Source organism: Scleropages formosus, chromosome 3, assembly GCF_900964775.1.
Source record: "Scleropages formosus chromosome 3, fSclFor1.1, whole genome shotgun sequence".
NCBI lineage: Eukaryota > Metazoa > Chordata > Actinopteri > Osteoglossiformes > Osteoglossidae > Scleropages > Scleropages formosus.
The window spans coordinates 35,399,191-35,417,800 of NC_041808.1; positions in this window are offsets into that span (position 1 = coordinate 35,399,191).

Consider the following 18,610-nt stretch of genomic DNA (forward strand, 5'->3'; position numbering starts at 1 on the left):
ATACATTAAACAGAAATTGGTATAGCCAGACAACGCAGGAAGCTGCATCTTCCCAGTTCTGGCATGTTTTGATGCGTGAACGCATCTTTTCTTCTTAGTGCTTTTTTTTACCCATTTCATTATTTACAATACCTGGTGGTAATCGTGCACTTGAAGGAAAACGAGAACCGTCTCACAAGCATACAGCAATTGATTTGGAGATGAAATTGAAAATAATAAGGAAGTATGAAGGTAGACAAAAGTTATCGTCTTTAGCACGGGAACCAGGTTTAGCCATATTGACTGTGAAAACAAACGTGAAGAATGTTGCACATATACAGGAGCATGTGAAAGGAACAGCTAGCATGAAAATAATAAAGAAACGTCAAGGCACAATAACTGACATGGAAAAATTACTAATGTTATATTGAATGGTGGGGGAGGAGGGGGAATCTGACATATGTAATTTTTGATTTACTTAAGGGGTTGAAGAACGGTGTGTTTGCATAAGTAGAGGGTGCCTCTACTTCATATGCAGTAATACTGCACTTTACACTTTGGAGCACAGCTATGGCCTAAAACAAGTTTTTACTGTTTACTCAGGTATACACTGAGCAAAACACATCTGAAATGACAAGAATTAATTTTCTCTCATCTGAAAAATATTTTAAATGCCGGTTTAAAGGGTTTTCTAGGTGCAATTTCACTTTATCAGCTTCCTTCAACGTACACTTAACTGGCCACTTTTTTAGGAACATCATTCTAGTAGGACCTGCCCCCACTTTTGCTGTCATAACACACCAAATAATTTATGGCAAGGATTCAGAAAGGTTCTGGAAACATTTCTTAGAGATTCTGGTCTATGTTGACATGATTGCATCCCATAATTGCTACAGATTTGTCAGCTACACATTCATGCTGTGAATCTCTCATTCCACTATATCCCAAAGGTAAGGCTTTAGATCTGGTGACTAGGGTAGCCATTGAAGTACACTGAACTGTTATATTCATGGATGCAGTTTGAGATTACTTGTGCTTTGTGACATGGTGCATTATACTGCTAGAAGTAGCCATTGAAAAGTGGGTAAATTGTGGAAATAAAGGATTTCAGGTAGGCTCTGGCATTCAAATTTTATTTAGGTAAGATATTTGATTGGTATTAGGGGCAAAGTGTATTCCAAGAAAACATTCCCCATATCATTACACCACTACCACCAGCCTGAACTGAACACAAGACAGGTTGGGTCCATGGATTCATGCATCTGCATGTTGCTGTAGAAATTCAACAATTCATTAGGCCAAGAAATGTTTTTTCTAATCTTAAACTGTCCGGTGTCGCTGAGCCTGTGCCCACTGTAGCCTCAGACTCCTGTTCTTACACGACAGGAGTGGAACCGCATGTGGTCTTCTGTGGTCTTTCTGTTTTAGCCCATCCACCTCAAGGTCTGACATGTTGTGCAATCAGAGATACTTTTCTGCTCTGTACTGTTGTGAAGAATGGTAGTTTTTGTTATAGCCTTTCTGTTACCATGAATGAGTTGTTTTTGCCCACAGAACTGCTGCTTACTTGGATGTTTTTTGTTTTTGTTTTTTAAACTTTATAGACTGTTGTGCATAAAAATTTCAGGAAATCAGCAGTTTCTGAAACACTCAAAGCATGCCATATGAAACCAACAACCAAGCCACGGTCAAAGTCACCATTTTTGCCCCATTAACTGAAGCTCTTCACCCATGTTTGCATTATTTTTTGTTTCTGCAGGTTTTAGCCACATGCCCGGCAATTGAATAATTACATCAATGAGCAGGTGTATGGGTGATTCTAATAAAGTGGCCACTGAGAGTATATTTTCCCCATATTTAAAAAGATTTCCTCTCTTTAAATGTTTAAGTAAAAATGTCTCAGCAATCCAAGAATACACACACTTTCAGAACCGCTTGTCCCATACAGGGTTGCGGGGAACCAGAGCCTACCCGGTAACACAGGGCGCAAGGCCAGTGGGGGAGGGGACACACCCAGGACGGGACGCCAGTCCGTCGCAAGGCACCCCAAGCGGGACTCGAATCCCAGACCCACCGGAAAGCAGGACCGCGGTCCAACCCACTGCGCCACCGCACCCCCCAATCCAAGAATAAAAGTCTGAAAATAACTGCCTCTTGGATCACTTTTCATGTAGACGATTGCTTATGGTGCTGCATGTGAAGCAGTAAATATTTTATGAATGAAGTCCTTATAGATACAGAGGAGCATTTGTTTCACCCTGAAATTAGGTTGACCACACAAATCGTGGAGCATACATAAATTAATTTAGAAGTAATGATCTATACCTCCTTGCCAAAACAGTGGCCAGTTTGTTTTTTTCTTTTTAAATTACCACACCAGTTAATATGAGGATCAGACTTCTTCAAACAAGAAAGCCAAAGCTTCCTGAAAGAAGAAGCATCCCATTGCACCACTTCTGTGAATACTTAAACACAATTTAAAAGCTACCCAACTGATCTTCAAGCACAATTATATGTGTACTAAGAAATTGCCTTTTACGTGATGTGAAAAAAATATACTGATGTTGCCATACAAGTTAACCTTCCACAAACGACAGAAGAAAAATTCCTGTATGGTTTTAAAATGTATGGAAAATGGGGAAAATATGCAAACAATTTGTTTCTTTGGAAATATCTCAAGCTGCTATTAATACAAAGTGACTCAAAGTGAAATTACAAACATTTCAATTAAAGTTTGGTTTACAGTTTGAAGCTGCTTAGTTCAAATGCCTTTTTGCGTTTTAGTTTAAAAACCACTAACTTGTTTGCTTAGTCAAACTTAATGTCTGGTCCCGCAAGTCACATCTAGCAGTGTCTATTTTTACACACTGTCTGGCATGGCAGCTACTGTAAGTGCTACTTGTGGGAGTAACAGCACTCCCTTTGTTGACACCTAGCAGCACTAGTTGTACTCATGTCTGTCTCTCTTGTCCAGTAATTTAACAATTGCTTTGGATGTAACTTTTTGTATGGACAATGTGCTCATGAGGTACTTGGAACTATAATAGGGGTACTCGGGTACTGGAAGTTGAAGACTGATCGGCACTTTTATAGCTCCAGTTGGACACACTGACTGCTTGACTTACAAACACAACTGGGCAGCACGTCTATTCATGAACTAGTTTGTTCATAACATAAAGTCTCTTATTAATTCACAAGTCACATGCCCCTTCACTTATTTATTGGGTAGGGCCTGTGAACACTTTAGATAAAGCTATAATAAATAAAAACATTCTCTAACTCTTCGATTCATCCTTTATCGATAACCTTCTAATGCAGGGCTGCTATCATGGAGGCACAGGATGCAAAACAAGACATGCTGTTTAAAGAGTGCCAGTTCATAAGACTTTAACACTAATTGTATTACTTTAAACCACATTAAAATGAAAATTAAATAAAAATCACTGAAAATAAAATATGCAGCCTCTTATTCAAACCCGATTCATCATGTAAACATCTCTGATATTTGTTGGCTTCTGGCCAATTTCAACTTTATTATCCGCACAAACAATCAAAGCTTAATAATGCAGAGATTACTTGATATACAGTACTTATTCATTCAGTTCTCTAAAAATCTCTAATATACCTAAAATAAACTAAAATACTTTTAAACTAATCATTCTAATACAACACTAGGAAGTAAAGGAACACTTTTATTAGAATAAAATAAAAACTGAAAATAACTGCAAATTAAATTGTCATGCTTCTCTTCACAAAAACTCCTCTGACTTCTGATCAGTTCATTCAATAAATGTGCAACATTCGTCATCTTGTTATTGATCAGCACTCAAACACTAAACATGAGCTGTAGACACTGTGGAAGTGAGTTGGATTGAGGTGGTTCCACGCTCCTGTTCTGTTTGGGTGAGTTTTATTGCCGACTAAGCAATGGATATTCTATGCAATTCCAATTCAGTTTTGTTCTACAACAGATGGAAATTTTAGAATTGAAAAAGAAATGAAGTGCAAGAATGTTTGTCTCTTAGAAAATTTGAAACATGAATGTTTGTAGCAATTGGGGGATGTGGTGGCGCAGTGGGTTGGACCAGGTCCTGCTCTCCAGTGGGTCTGGGGTTCGAGTCCTGCTTGGGGTGCCTTGCGGCAGACTGGCGTCCCATCCTGGGTGTGTCCCCTCCCCCTCTGGCCTTACGCCCTGTGTTGCCGGGTAGACTTCGGTTCCCTGCGACCCCTTCTGGGGCAAGCGGTTCTGAAAATGTGTGTGTTTGTAGCATGAGGAGCCACTGTAATACCATTTGAAAGACAGAATACTGACTGACAGAAAAGTCACTTGGCTACACATGAGCAGTGAAAATCTGTTTTTTAGGAGTTGTACTCATTAGTAACAAATGGAACTGCTGCCTTGGTTGCAGCCACCCCACAAAGAAAATTTTAAAGAAAAAAGTTTACGTGATCTTCTGAAAAGCAGCACTGATATGCCTCTTCAGGCTGAACCCAGCATCTGTTTAACTAAAGAACAAGAGCCATCTATATGAAGAACACACAGGGAATGTCTGAGCAGCACCCTTTGATTCATTTCCACCTACAGAGGAGTATATATTCATTGCTTTTTCAGGGCACACTTCGGTGCTTTCATGCTCATCTCAAACTTGGAGACGGTGCAGCAAAGTTTCTGAAATGCTTTGTCTGCTGTCTGCAGTCTTGTGAACCTCAAACTATTCTTGACATTAAAAATTCATGCAACTATTAAAAGAGAAAGCCAGTGAAACTCACAGGTGTACCATTCATTCCACATTTCCATATGGGTAACAAGGCAAAGGGAATTGCTTCTATTGTCATGCTTCCGGTTGACAAAACTATTGCAGAATTTTTCTTCATCATAATTTTAAATTCATAAAATTTCCATATAGAAAAATCTCATACTGTAGGTAAATTACTGATGGAAGAAAATTTCTGTTACTAGACATTCAAAGTTTTCCAGAAAGTAATGTTAATACCTGCAAAAATAAAGGATGGTATCATAGTCTGGGCAACATATAGGAACAGGTTTATTTAGAACAACAGGTACACTTAATCCTCAATTTAAAACGTGGCTAATGATGACTTAGACTTTTGACACCAGTTCCAATTAACCTTATTATATTATTTTCCAGTCCGATGTTTAGTTGTAGGGGGCGTGGTGGCGCAGTGGGTTGGACTGGGTCCTGCTTTCCTGTGCGTCTGAGGTTCGAGTCCCACTTGGGGTGCCTTGTGATGGACTGGTGTCCTGTCCTGGGTGTGTCCCCTCCCCCTCTGGCCTTACGCCCTGTGTTGCCGGGTAGGCTCCGGTTCCCTGTGACCCCATCTGGGACAAGCGGTTCAGAAAATGTGTATATGTGTTTAGTCGTAACACTTAACCACAGCCACTCCATCTGCTGTACGATAACATCGGCAGGATGCGTTGCACAACCTTCTTTTCGACTCACCCAGCATGTCTATTAGCGATTGCATTTTGTTTGCAAAAATGTTTTCTTTACAAAGGTTTAATTTGTGTTTTCTTTCAAATTACTTTTTATTTACAATGGCTAGCAAGGAAAAAATTAAGTTTTGGTCTTAGACAAAAGAAAAAGCCAAAGAAAGCAGATGTGAGGTATGTATATCCTTATCCTTATGGTTTGAACAGTGCAGTCTAAAATCTTGAGGTTGTTGGATCAGAAACCCATTGTAAATCAAGGGTTACCATATTCTCTGGTTTCTGGATCTGAATCACAAACAAAACTTTGAGAATAAAAACCACTTTTCTAAATGAAACAGCTGCTGATAGACACACTGAGTGAGTCTAAAAATAATATGATGGTGTGTGTGTGTGTGTGTGTGTGTGTGTGTGTGTGTGTGTGTGTGTGTGTGGTGGTGTGGCCAGCTAGTGCTATAGTACAGGAGGTGGAGCGGTTGTTGTTAGGCGGTTCAGGGACTACCTGTTTAACCCTGATGTATTGCTTTCAATAAATGACTGCAGCTGGGATTTCGAGACCACTTAAATCATGGGTGTCCAACCATATTTGGCCTCTAGCCAGAATCACTGCTAGTTTGAGGGCCACACGTTTAAAAATCTTATGAAGTGATACAGTATATATTCAATGTTAGGTTTCTGAATGAAAAATTATTATTTTGTTGTATTTTTTTAAGTGTTGTTTATGTTCACGTTTGTCTAACTAGAACTATTGTTATACATTGCGGCAAATAATTAGAGGTTAGAGCTGCTGCCTTTGGATGTAAAGGCCAAGTCCCACCTATTGTTGTAATGTCCTTGAGAAAGATACTTGACCTGAATTGCTCCAGTAAAAATTACCCAGCTGTGTATATATGTAGATAATTAAAGGTATCTTAACATTTTAAGTTGCTTGGAGAAAAGCAACAGCTCAGTGATTAAATGTAAATGATTCAATATAGTTTAAACTAGATATATAGTGATAATTTTAATGTTCTCATGGGAAAACTGCTAGGAGCCCTCCTGCAGCCCTCGGGTCCGATATCAGACACCCCTGACAAATGTTTGCACAGAAGTATTCCTTCAATATTTTGTAATATAATCTTCAAATCCATGACCAGTGGCTCTAACCACCATGTTACCTAGGGCAGCAAGAAACATATAGTGGTTAGAGCTGCTGCCTTTGGGTCTAAAGGTTGGAGGTTTGAATCCCACCTATTGCTGCAGTAAGCAACATACATAGCCTAAATTACTCCAGTAAAAATGACCCTGCTGTATAAATGGTAATTGATTGTAAGTAACCTGTGAGAGAGGTGTCAGCTAAATGAATAAATGTATTGTCTAAGCACTGCTAGATCCCCTGTACCAACTGCAATAAGCCTGTCCTATCACATCTGCTTATTTAGACCATTCCAAGAGCTACTGCCAAAAAGTGTGCTCCACCATGTTCCACCATCATCATCCAGCATCTTCACTCAGATTTCCATGTGTTCGCAAATCAGCTGTTCAACTACCACACATCATTCACTGAAACAGCTGGATGCTTACTGAAGTGATGAAGGTCAGCTAGCACTTTGAAGGGTACTGAAACGTGGCATTTCCTTGCTCTTAAACATTATCCAATGTTTCACTACCGTTATAGCCATAATTCCAATCTGATACTCTGATGTATTTTTATGAACTGCATTAACTTGTCTAACATTTCAAAGTTGCAATAAAACAATATAATCATACCTTACATGCTCTGCAATATTACTTGTTATCCAGTTTCACCCACTGAGTGAGAAGATCCCCTGGTATGGCTATGTGTGACAATGTAATTTCTAGCACCAAACTACAATAACAAGGCTTATATGAAAACCCATTAAAAATACTTTTTGAAATTGCAAACCGTAAAACACCTCTCAAGTCTAAACAAACCCTGGCAAAAAAAAATCCAATTAAAGTGAAGTAGAAAATTGCCCACTGGTGAGGTTCCCGCTGCATCAAAACGCAGATGTTTTTTCAATAAAACTGTTATTTGTCCCTAGCGGTTGTGGTGGTGACAGGGCGATGTGTTGCCTCAGCGATGCTTGCTCCTCACGTGTGACTGCAGTCCCCCAGATCTGGTCACAAGTCTTTCTTCTTCCACCTGCTCCACTCCAGAACAAGCTTATGGTATGTGGAGCATCCTGGAGCCATCCATGCTGAAACCTCCTTTATGACTCAACAAAAAATGTCAGTAAGGATTACAGAAGGAATGAAAAACAATCATTTGAAGCATATCACAACATTAATGAGTTACTGTCACCATATTAATATTCTATGTGCTTTTCCTCACCTTGTTGTAAATCACATTTAGACTTCTCCATTTCCTTACTGTTAAATGTTGTGACAGTTAAGTGACAGCTACTGTATTTAATAATTTGTACAGCTGGGTAAGTTTAGTGTAGCAGTTTAGGATAAGTACCTTGCTTAAGCGTACTACAGCCAGAAGTGTGAATTGAGCCTGCAACCTTTGGGTTGAAAGACTACAGCATAACCACTATGCCACCAGCTGTCCCTGAATGGTATTCATTAGTCTCAGAACTTTATTGCCAGTATGTAAAAATTGGTTGTGTTTTGGTGCCAACTTAGATTAACACATACAGGGAGAGTAGTGAGCAAAGCCAGTGCACGTGCAAAGCTAAGAAACAAAGATGGCTAGAGAATTTCACTGAGTACTTTGATGTCGCCATTGCTGGATATAATGTCAGTCACAAGGAGTTAGTCCTTACTGACATACTACTGTCATTCTGTAAGAGAACCTCAGACACTTCTGACAGAGACCATTTGTACCTGGATCTTCTCATTCCAGTTGTTGCTGGCAAAAATCCAGTCATTTCCTTCAAACAGTTGTGGCCTTCTGACATTTGAACCGAGTTCATCATTTGTGTACATAGCTTCAGATATACCCTGGTATAGACATATTATAACCCCAAAGCACAGTAATTCAATATAGAAATCTTATCTAAATAAAAGCTATTGACAGACACTGACTTCAAGTGATCTCTCCCTTCACTGCAAATAGAGTTTTTTACAGCCACGACACTGAAATGGCACAGCTTTAGGGCTGTGGAATTGGTTTTATATATATGATGCATCATTGACTTTTCATTCCTTCAGCAGTGCACCTGCAACAGGCTTTTACTGTCACTCTTTCACAGTTAATTTTGAAAACTTCAGCACATCTGCTTTATTATTTCCTTGAGCATAGATACCTTTTTGAGAAATACTGCATTGTTTTATTACTTAGTACGATGCTTATCATAAATGTCAGTGCGAATTTTGCTAATTTTGGTGCCATTATTTTTCACCCTTTCCCTGCTTTGTTCTTCATGACAAGTTATTTCTAAAGGCTATGCTTGCAACTAGATGTATGTGTCTGTAATACGCTACTTTTAGGAACAAGATCTAAGGACAGCCTGTCTGGGCATTACATTCCCAGCCACACCAACTATAAAAAGAAACATATGATTTGAAGTGAATTGGTGGTATTACATTTATCCATTTAGCAAGCACTTTTCTCCAAAGTGGCACGACTCAGAATAAACAAAAGCACAGTAGAGAGTTTTAGGTAAAGGTAGGCCATTCTCTGTGTGCAGTTAGTTTGTAAAATACCATTGGCAGACATTGCATGAGTAGCTTTCTATAGAGCTGAGTCTGCTGATAGGCAGTATGAAGGTGATGGTGACAGATGGTGTGATGCAAGTTTATGGACCAGTTAGGAGATCTGGAAAGAAGAGTTCTGTAAAAGATTGTTTTAAGACCCTTCTTGGATACTGAAAGAGACTGAGCAATTCTAAATAGTCTCAAAGTGTTTGTTTTTTCCTTGTTTGCTTTTAAAATAATACAATTATCACATTGAAAAGCACTTTCCTGTGGTCCGGTGATTCTAACAAAATAAACTCTGATGAAGTGGGCAGACTGGGAGCAGGTTTATCCAGCACCATTAAAGGGATTCTCATATTCCCATATCAACTGAAAAACATACTCACTGAACTACTGTGGTGTTAAATATTTGAAAAGAAAAACAGTCTAAACTGTTGTTTTATTCTCAGTGTGTTTTGCTGCCAACTAGAGGCAGTACATAGAATCCATCCATCCATCCATCCATCCATCCATCCGTTTTCTTGCCCGCTTGTCCTTCTAGGGTCGCCGTGGTAACAGGGAGAGCAGAGAGGCCCAGCTGCCTCTGTCCCCTGCAACTTCCTCCAGCTCAGCCTCTGGGATCCCCAGCCATTCCCAGGCCAACTGGGAGATAAAATCCCTCCAGCATGTCCTGGGCCAACCTCAGGCTCTCATCCCAGTTAGCCATGCCTGGTATACCTCCAAAGGGTGGTGTCCAGGGGCATCCTTATAAGATGCCAGAACCATCTCAACTGGCTCCTCTTAATGCTGAGGAGTAGCAGCTCTACTGAGTTCCTTCCAGATGTCCGCACTCCTCACCCTGTCACAGAGAGTGAGTCCCAACACCGTGCGGAGAAAACTCATTTCAGCGGCTTGTATCTGCGACCTTATTCTGTTGGTCATTACCCAGAGTTCATCACCACAGGTGAGAGTAGGGACGTAGACTGACCAGTAAATAGAGAGCTTTGCCTTATGGCTCAGCTCCCCCTTCACCAGTACAGTCCGGTACAGGGACCGCATTACTCCTGAAGCTGTTCCCAGTCTGCAACCGATCTCACGATCCTTTCTCCCCTTACTCCTGAACAAGACCCCAAGATACTTAAACTTCTCCACTTGGGGCAAATTCTATCCCTTTACCTGGAGGGGCATGTCATCCTTTTCCGTGAGAGAACCATGGACTCAGACTTGGAGGTGCTGATCCTCATACCAATCGCTTCAACACTCTGCAAACTGTTCCAGTGCATATCGGAGGCAACCACATGACGGTGCCAAAAGGACAACATCATTGGCAAAAAGCAGAAACATAACTTCCGACTCCACACAAAATGCCCTCCTGACCTCAACTGCACCTTGATATCCTGTCCATGAAAACCACAAACAGGAGTGGGGTCAAGGCACAACCTTGGTGGAATCCAACACCCACACTGAACAGGCTTGACTTAATGCCGAGTATGCGGACACAGCTCTCGCTTCATGTGTACAGTTATTGAATGGCAGTACATATGGAGCGAGAGCTGTGTCCGCATACACGGCATACACACACAGTAGTGGTCCTGGCACCCCATACTCCCTAAGCACCTCCCACAGAATTTCTCGGGGAACACGGTCATAGGCCTTCTCCAAGTTCACAAAACTCATGTGGACTGGATTAGCAAGCTCCCATGCCCCCTCAGTTATCTGTGAGAGGGTAAAAAGCTGGTCCACTGCTCCACGGCCAAGACAGAATTCGCATTTTTCCTCTTCAATCTGAGGTTCAACTATCGGCCAGAGCCTCCTTTCTAGCCCACTGGCATAGACTTTACCTGGGAGGCTGAGAAGTGTGATACCCCGATAGTTGGCCTACACTTTCCAGTCCCCTTTCTTAATGATAGGGACCACCACCCCAGTTTGCCAGTCCAAAGGCACTGTCCCCAAGGTCCATGCAACATTGCAGAGGCATGTCAGCCATGACAGCCTTACAACATCCAAGGCCTTAAGCAGTTCCGGGTGAATCTCATCTACCCCCGGTGCTTTGCCACTGTGAAGCTTTCCAACTACCTCAGTGACTTCCACCAGGGAAATCAACTCTGATATCCCGGAAGCCTCTGGCCCTCACTCTTGTAAGGGAGGCATATCTCTCAGGTTTAAGAGGTCCTCAAAGTGCTTCTTCCGCCTCCCAACAATGTCCTCATTAGAGGTCTGACTTTCTCCACTTTTGCCGAGCACAGCTTGAGTGAAGCTCCTCCTACCCCTCCTGAGCCGCCAAATGGTTTTCCAGAACCTCTTTGAGGTCGACCGATAGTCATTTTCCATAGCCTCTCCAAACTCCTCCCATGTTTTGGATTTTGCTTCTGCAACCGCAGCTGCTGCCGCCTTTTTTGCCCTCTAGTACCTATCTGCTGAGTCAGGAATCCCCAGAGTCAACCAGGCCCTAAAGGCCTCCTTCTTCAGCTTAACAGCTTCCCTCACCCCGGGTGTCCGCCAGCAGGTTTTTCAATTGCTGCCATGACTGGCACCAACAAGCCTTTGTCCACAGCTGTGCCTGGCTGCTTCCACAATGGGGATTTTGAACTGGGTCCTTTCAGACTCCATGTCCTCTACCTTCTCCGGGACATGGGAGAAGCTCTCCCGGTGGTGTGAGTGACAGTCATTCTGGACAGGTTTCTCTGACAGTCGTTCCTAGCACACCCTCACTAAACGCTTGGGTCTACCGGGTTTGTCAGTTGTATTTTTCATTGTTATGCCTTTAATTTTAACTGTAAGTTTTTAGAGCGGGAGGGGGGTGCGGTGGCGCAGTGGGCTGGACCGCAGTCCTGCTCTGCGGTGGGTCTGGGGTTCGAGTCCCGCTTGGGGTGCCTTGCGGCGGACTGGCGTCCCGTCCTGGGTGTGTCCCTTACGCCCTGTATTACCGGGTAGGCTCCGGTTCCCCGTGACCCTGTATGGGATAAGCGGTTCTGGAAATGTGTGTATTTTTAGGGAGATGTCACCGCCAAAGCCGAATAACTTCAAAACAAAAGCGAGAAAACTAACAATTTTCCAGCGCATTTCTTTATTGCTTCATGTTTTCTGTTAAGTTGGCATTGTTTCACAGAACAACACATGCATAGTATACACAGCATGCTGGAAACATTGCAGTGAATTTGTATGTTTTCAGTTCTGTTGTTCATTAAAAAATCCTCAATGGATGAATCAATACTTCTTATGAAACAGCAGCAGTTTTTTCGACCACAACATGGACCAGTGAGTGAAGTGGGAGGGATGGGACCAGGAAAAAGCAGTAGTATTATACGGACTGCAAGTCATAATGTACATCTTCTGAATATCGCCAGAAATAACGTGTCATATAATCACCAATACCTGAAATCTGAAATACTGCAGTGATATCACGTGTAATACATACCTTAATATTTAAGAAGTAGAAGAAATGGAACTGCAGCTCGAATGGCACAAATCGGCACAAATGTAGCACTAACGAATGATGATTTCAAGTTTCTCTGGCATTGTAGGGGGTTTGGAGTGAGGCCACGTGCCATGTAAACAACCATGTATATCTCCAGAAGCAAAATTCAGAAGTTCAAACCACGGTTTAAACAACACAAATCAGCACAAATGTAGCACTAACGAAAAATATATATTTGTGCCGTTTGTAGTGGGGCCAACTTCACGGTTCCGGGTGACGTCTCATGAAATACTATCCTTTATATTTAAAAAAGTAAAAGAGCTAGGACTGCAGTTTGAACGGCACAAATGTAGCACAAACGAGTGAGCCCAAATTCGAGTTCATGTGGTGTTGTAGGGGGGCTGAAGTAATGCACATGCATGCACGCGCACACACACACACAGGCTGAAACCACTTGCCCCAAGCAGGGTCACAGCAATCCAGAGCCTAGCCCAGCAACACAGGGTGTAAGGCAGGAGGGGGAGAGGACACACCCAGGACAGGACTTCAGTCTGCTGCAAGGCACCCAAAGTGGTTCTTGAACCCCAGACCCACCAGAGAGTGGGACCCCGCCAAACCCACTGTGCCACCGCACCCCCTGGCTGGAGTAATGTCACTTCCAAAATATATAAATGTTAATATTTCAAAAACTGCAATGGCACAAATTCTAATTTTTACAGCACAAAAGTAGCACTAACGAATCGTAATGTTTTTTTTTCCATTTGTGCTGTTTGTAGGGGGGCAACTTCATAGAGCTGTTCCGGCTCCTTTCCCCCCAGTGAGGTTACATTCCACGTGCCACGAGCCAGTTTCTGCTGCGAGGGGCCACGACGCCATGCGCCACCCTGCCCTCTCCCGCTGCCTGAAAAGTATCACACCCGACCCCCATGTTGGACCTTGCAGGTGGTGGGCCCACATGGACCCCCCACGTTGCGTTTTCAGGCTGAGCCTGGCCAAGTTACGTGGGCTGCCCGGCCACCAGGCGCTTGCCTAGGAACATTACCCCCAGGCTTGGCTCCAGAGATAGGTCCCGGTGACTCTATTCTGGGCAGTCTTGGAAGGGAGCACATTTATTCATATTACATTTACATTTATTCATTTAGCAGATGCTTTTCTCCAAAGCGACGTACATCTCAGCAAAAATACAATTTGTGCATTACATTAAGAGAAAAAGACATGGCTGCAGACATGTGATTCTTAAGTAAACCTAGTTTGTTACTTTCCACTTGATGCACCAATGTTCATCTCTCGAGTAAGCGCACATAGAACTGCAGGTCATTTTGTCCCCGAAACATTAACATTTACATTTATTTATTTGGCAGATGTTTTTCTCCAAAAACTCCACCAAAAATATTTGCTGAATTAAAATATTTAGCAGACATTTTTCTCCAAAGCAATTTATCATAAATTCTATGTAGTATTAAGCTAACACATTTTCATACAAGGTGACTTACAGTCCTGGATATAGTACAATACACTACCTACAGTTATCTACACACCAGAGCAACATACTCTGTCTCTTTCATACAGACCTTGGGCAATTTAGAGTCACCAAGTTACCTGATGCACATGTCTTTTGACAGTGGGAGGAAACCAGAGCACCCAAGGAATCCCAAGAAAAAAGTAAAGTAAGACCTTTTTTGTTTAGGGTGCAGGCAAATGTCGCTAGTAGGGAATTGTACCCACTGAAAGAAATTGTTAAGGGTTTGCTACCAGCTGCTACCTGATAAGAGATTATGGTACTAGCCACTGGCCTTTTTGTGATGGGCTGCAGGAAGATAGGTGGGGGGGAGGTGTTAATAAAAGCTCCACCTTCAACATCCCCCTCCCCCTTGCATCTCACCCCTGCTGCCCTATAAAAGAAGAAGAGCAGAGAGAAAGGGAGAGGAGGGAGGGATGTTGAAGGTGGAGAAATAATCAGACTGTAATGACCCACCTCTGCAGTGGCCCAGCCAGCTGGGGCAATTTCAGAATCAGCAGGATTTCCAGAGCGAGATGCCCGCCAGAGAGACCAGCTGGAAGCAGGTCATTTAAGTACAATTCGGCCTCCATGGCACAGTAAACAGTTTGACAACAGCGGAGAGAAAATCTAATGGCAACCCACTTCTTCACACAGAAACCTCGTAGATGGTGGATTGAGTGAAAAATAACCAGAGAGAAGCTTTCGTGATTCACTGTGCCTTGTGACGTGTAACCTGTCTCTTGAGGTCCACTGACACTGTGTTGTACAAAATTATACCCAGAATACAGGAAATAGATTTTCATTTAAAATACATTACTCAGTTTATGGTGGGATTAATTTCTCTATATATTTTCAGAACCCACAAACACAATACATATAATTATGAAAATGTTACCACATTTTGTGGTATTTAAAGTGCATTATGACAAACACTCCTTTTTACTTCTACATCTTGCTGTAGATTGACTAAAATGGCACTAACCATTTATCCAGTGCAGGGTTTAACACCTGATAACGTTAAAACTTTGAAAACATTTTTAAAAACAATCATTATCAACACAATCAATAAAAAAATAAAGATTTGCTTATGAACACAAATCTTGGCTATAGCTAAAGAAAATTAAAATGCTATGTAAAACCTTTCATTTTAACATTTTAGTTAATTTTGAGTTACATGATTAAAATGAAAACTAATTTAATGTGAAGAAGAAAAAATGACATTCTGTCCACAAACCCCCAAGTGAAGATTGTTGACCAGGTCATCCATGAAACATGTAATGTTACTTGCTATTGATCACTGATACTGAGGAACACCAGATATGAGCTGCGCACTCTGTAAGCACTGCAGAAGTGAGTTGAATGAAGGTGGTCTACAATCCTATTGTGTTTTTGTTCTACTACAGGCAGCACATTGAACTGCAGATCAGCAAACACTGGCATTTACTCGTCTAGCACGTGCTTTTCTCCAAGGTGACTTGCCATGAACGCTACATAGTATTTAGCAGACACCTCTTCACACAAGGTGACATACAATGGTAGATATAGTACACTACCTGCAGTCAATCAGTGATCTACACACCAGAGTGACATTTGCTCTCACACACACACACACACACAAAATGATCAATTTAGTCACCTTTTCACCTGAAACACGTGTCTTTGGACTGTGGCAGGAAACCAGAGCACCCAAAGGAATCCCACGCAAACACAGGGAGAAAATGCAAATTTCACGCAGACTGAGAGTAGATTGAAACCATGTCCTCTTGCACCATCCAGACACGATGAGACAACAGTGACTCTTGCTGGGCCATTGTGTTGCAGACAAATCTGAAAAAACAGAACGATGAAAAAATTGCTATTATAAACAAATTACAGAGGGAAGTTTTTGTGTGTTTAAGAATTTATAACTCAAATGTTCATAACATAAGGAACAAGTGTATTAGTGTGCTCTTATGTAAAGGATTATTGGCAAAGACCGCAGCATGACAGGACAGCAGTAAGTAATGTCAAATCCACTGTGGACTGGTACTGCCAGCTATCCCAAAACTAAAGAGGGTGACCCTTAAAAAGGCTATGGGATGGGTTAGGAAGGGGCTGATCTCAAATCAGGTCTCAAAATGAAAGTTCCAGAGGTATTAGATTCAAATGGAGCTGTCCTTGGAGAGCCGATCCGTTAATTCTGGGGGGTACTTTATAGCTAAAGATGAAAGACAAGATCTGATTAGGAACAAGGTGCAGGAGGGAAATATTAAAGGGAGGCAAGAAATTAAAGGTATCACTAAACGTTAGAGACAAGGATAATCATAGGACAAGTTTGTTATTCTGGCTCAGTGCCTGGCTGGTGTGTTTGCTGCTGTCTGCCCCTTTCCTGCACCAGTATCTGAAACAGCAAACAAAACACAGCACCGTTCAGCCGGAGAGAATGAAAAGCCCATGGCTGCATATCCTAAATTAACGTGCGTGTGAAAGGAATCTAAATGCTGTCCTTGACACAAAGGCCTCACACTTCATCACTTATGGATGTTCTGTGGAGAAAGATGATGAAAATCCCTGAGTGAGCTGGGCTCTCTCAGCCTATGAAAAAGTGTGCTCCAGCTTAAGAGTAAGCCCACCTCACTTATCACAAGATCCCAGGAGATAGAATTCCCTGTGTCATGTTGACACACCTGCACAGATGGATGTCGGCGCCAAACAGCAAGCAAAAGATCCACTGAAGGATCCCTGTATCCTGAAAATCAAGCCTGCAGGCCAAGCAGCTGGCAAACACGGAGCTGTCAGCAGACCAGAGGTTACCATGACTGCTCACATGAGCGGTTAAACACATTGTAAACACAGCCGAAGCACAGCAAAACAACACCTCCTAAGTATGAAATGCAATGCATGATGATTTACTGCAATCATCCAATGGCATATATTGCCTGTTCTCACAAAGTATGCATCTCCATTATCCACACTGTATGTATCAAAAGACTATGAACATTTCAAAACCCGTAGGCTTCAGTGGCTGGTGTCAACTGACTGGGGATTTAACTCTTCTGGATTCGACCGCATTGTGTAGGACACTGGTTCCAACGTTTCGCTTCCCTTGTTGGAAGCATCATCAGCAAGCTGCCACATCTTGTAAAAGCCAGATGTGAACTGGAGTGTTGAAACTGAGGGATTTACTAAAAGACAGCTCGTACTGTAAGATACGTAACCCAACCATCAGCATAAAAACAAAACTGCATGGACTGATCAAGAAGTAATCCACTGATGAGACTACAAAAAAGAAATTACTTTCAATTGACCCTCGCCCACCGCTCCTCTACGGTCTACCCAAAATACATAAACCAGGGATACCGATGAGACCCACTGTCAGCGCTATTGGCTCCGTCGCACATGAAACCGCCCGTTTTTTAGCACAAGCATTCCAGCCATTCACCGGGAACACTCTGAGCTGTATCAAGAATTCTACGCACTTTAAGTTTATAGAAAAGCTGAGCTCAGTGAAAACCCAAGACGACGACATTTATTTTAGTCAGTTTCGAGATCATCTCCCTCTTCACCAACATTCCTATCGAAAACACTGTTTCCACAAGAAAAACTACCTGAGGACTTAGGCTTAGCTGCACTTGCAGATCTCTGCCTCCATTCCACCTATTTCTTGCTCAACGGAACATACTACAAACAAGGAACGTTCGCCGATGAGCAGCCTTCTACCACCCGTCGTCGCCAACCTGTTCATGGAGGACTTCGAGGAACGGGCGCTTCGATCAGCAGTGAAAAAACCCATCTGCGGAGATACGTCGATGACATCTTCCTGATATGGTCGAGACATGGAGCGACCGCTTTATGATTTCTTACAGCACATGAACTCAAGACACACCAAGATCAGGTTCACGATGGAGAAAGAAGAGAACGACAGCTTCCCCTTCCTAGATGTTCTCGTGACGAGGAAGAGTGACGGAAGCCTCAGCCACAAGGTTTGTCGAAAACCGACCCACAAACCAGTACCTCAACGCAGCTTCCCACCACCACCGGCCCCGCTCAGAAGAACGCGGTCGTGAATGCCTTGATCACAAGAGGCATCCGACTAAGAGACAAAATTTCCTGGAAGGAGGAAAAACAGATACTTCTGAAAGCGCTCTCAGCGAGCGGTTTTGAGCGCAACCAGGTCATGAAAATCATTCGCGAACACGAAAATGAAAAAACATCAGAAAATAGGAAACAAATATAACAATCGAACCAGCCAGAATTGCCTACCTCCCTTACATGAAAGGCACCACCGACAAAAATAAGTAAATTACTCATAAAGCAGGGCATCAAGACCACCTTCCACTACAAAAGATTACTCTGCACAGTACTTGCACCTGTTCCCTGATACAAGAGCCGCGTTAGAGAGGCGATCGAGATTGAGAAGCACCCCAGCAACTTCAGTCGGGAGGAGGGCTTCAAACTATCAAGAACCTGGACAACTCTCTCGAGTCTTCGTGCCAGACCCACAACGACCCGACTACCTCTCATTGAAGCTCAGTTCAACGAGCCGACCTGTAACATGAACGATACAGTGCAAACGGAAAATACAGCGGGGGCACCACCTATCAGGACCACCCGCTACGACCTCCGACCTCGATCCCGCCCATAAATACACCCACCCTCG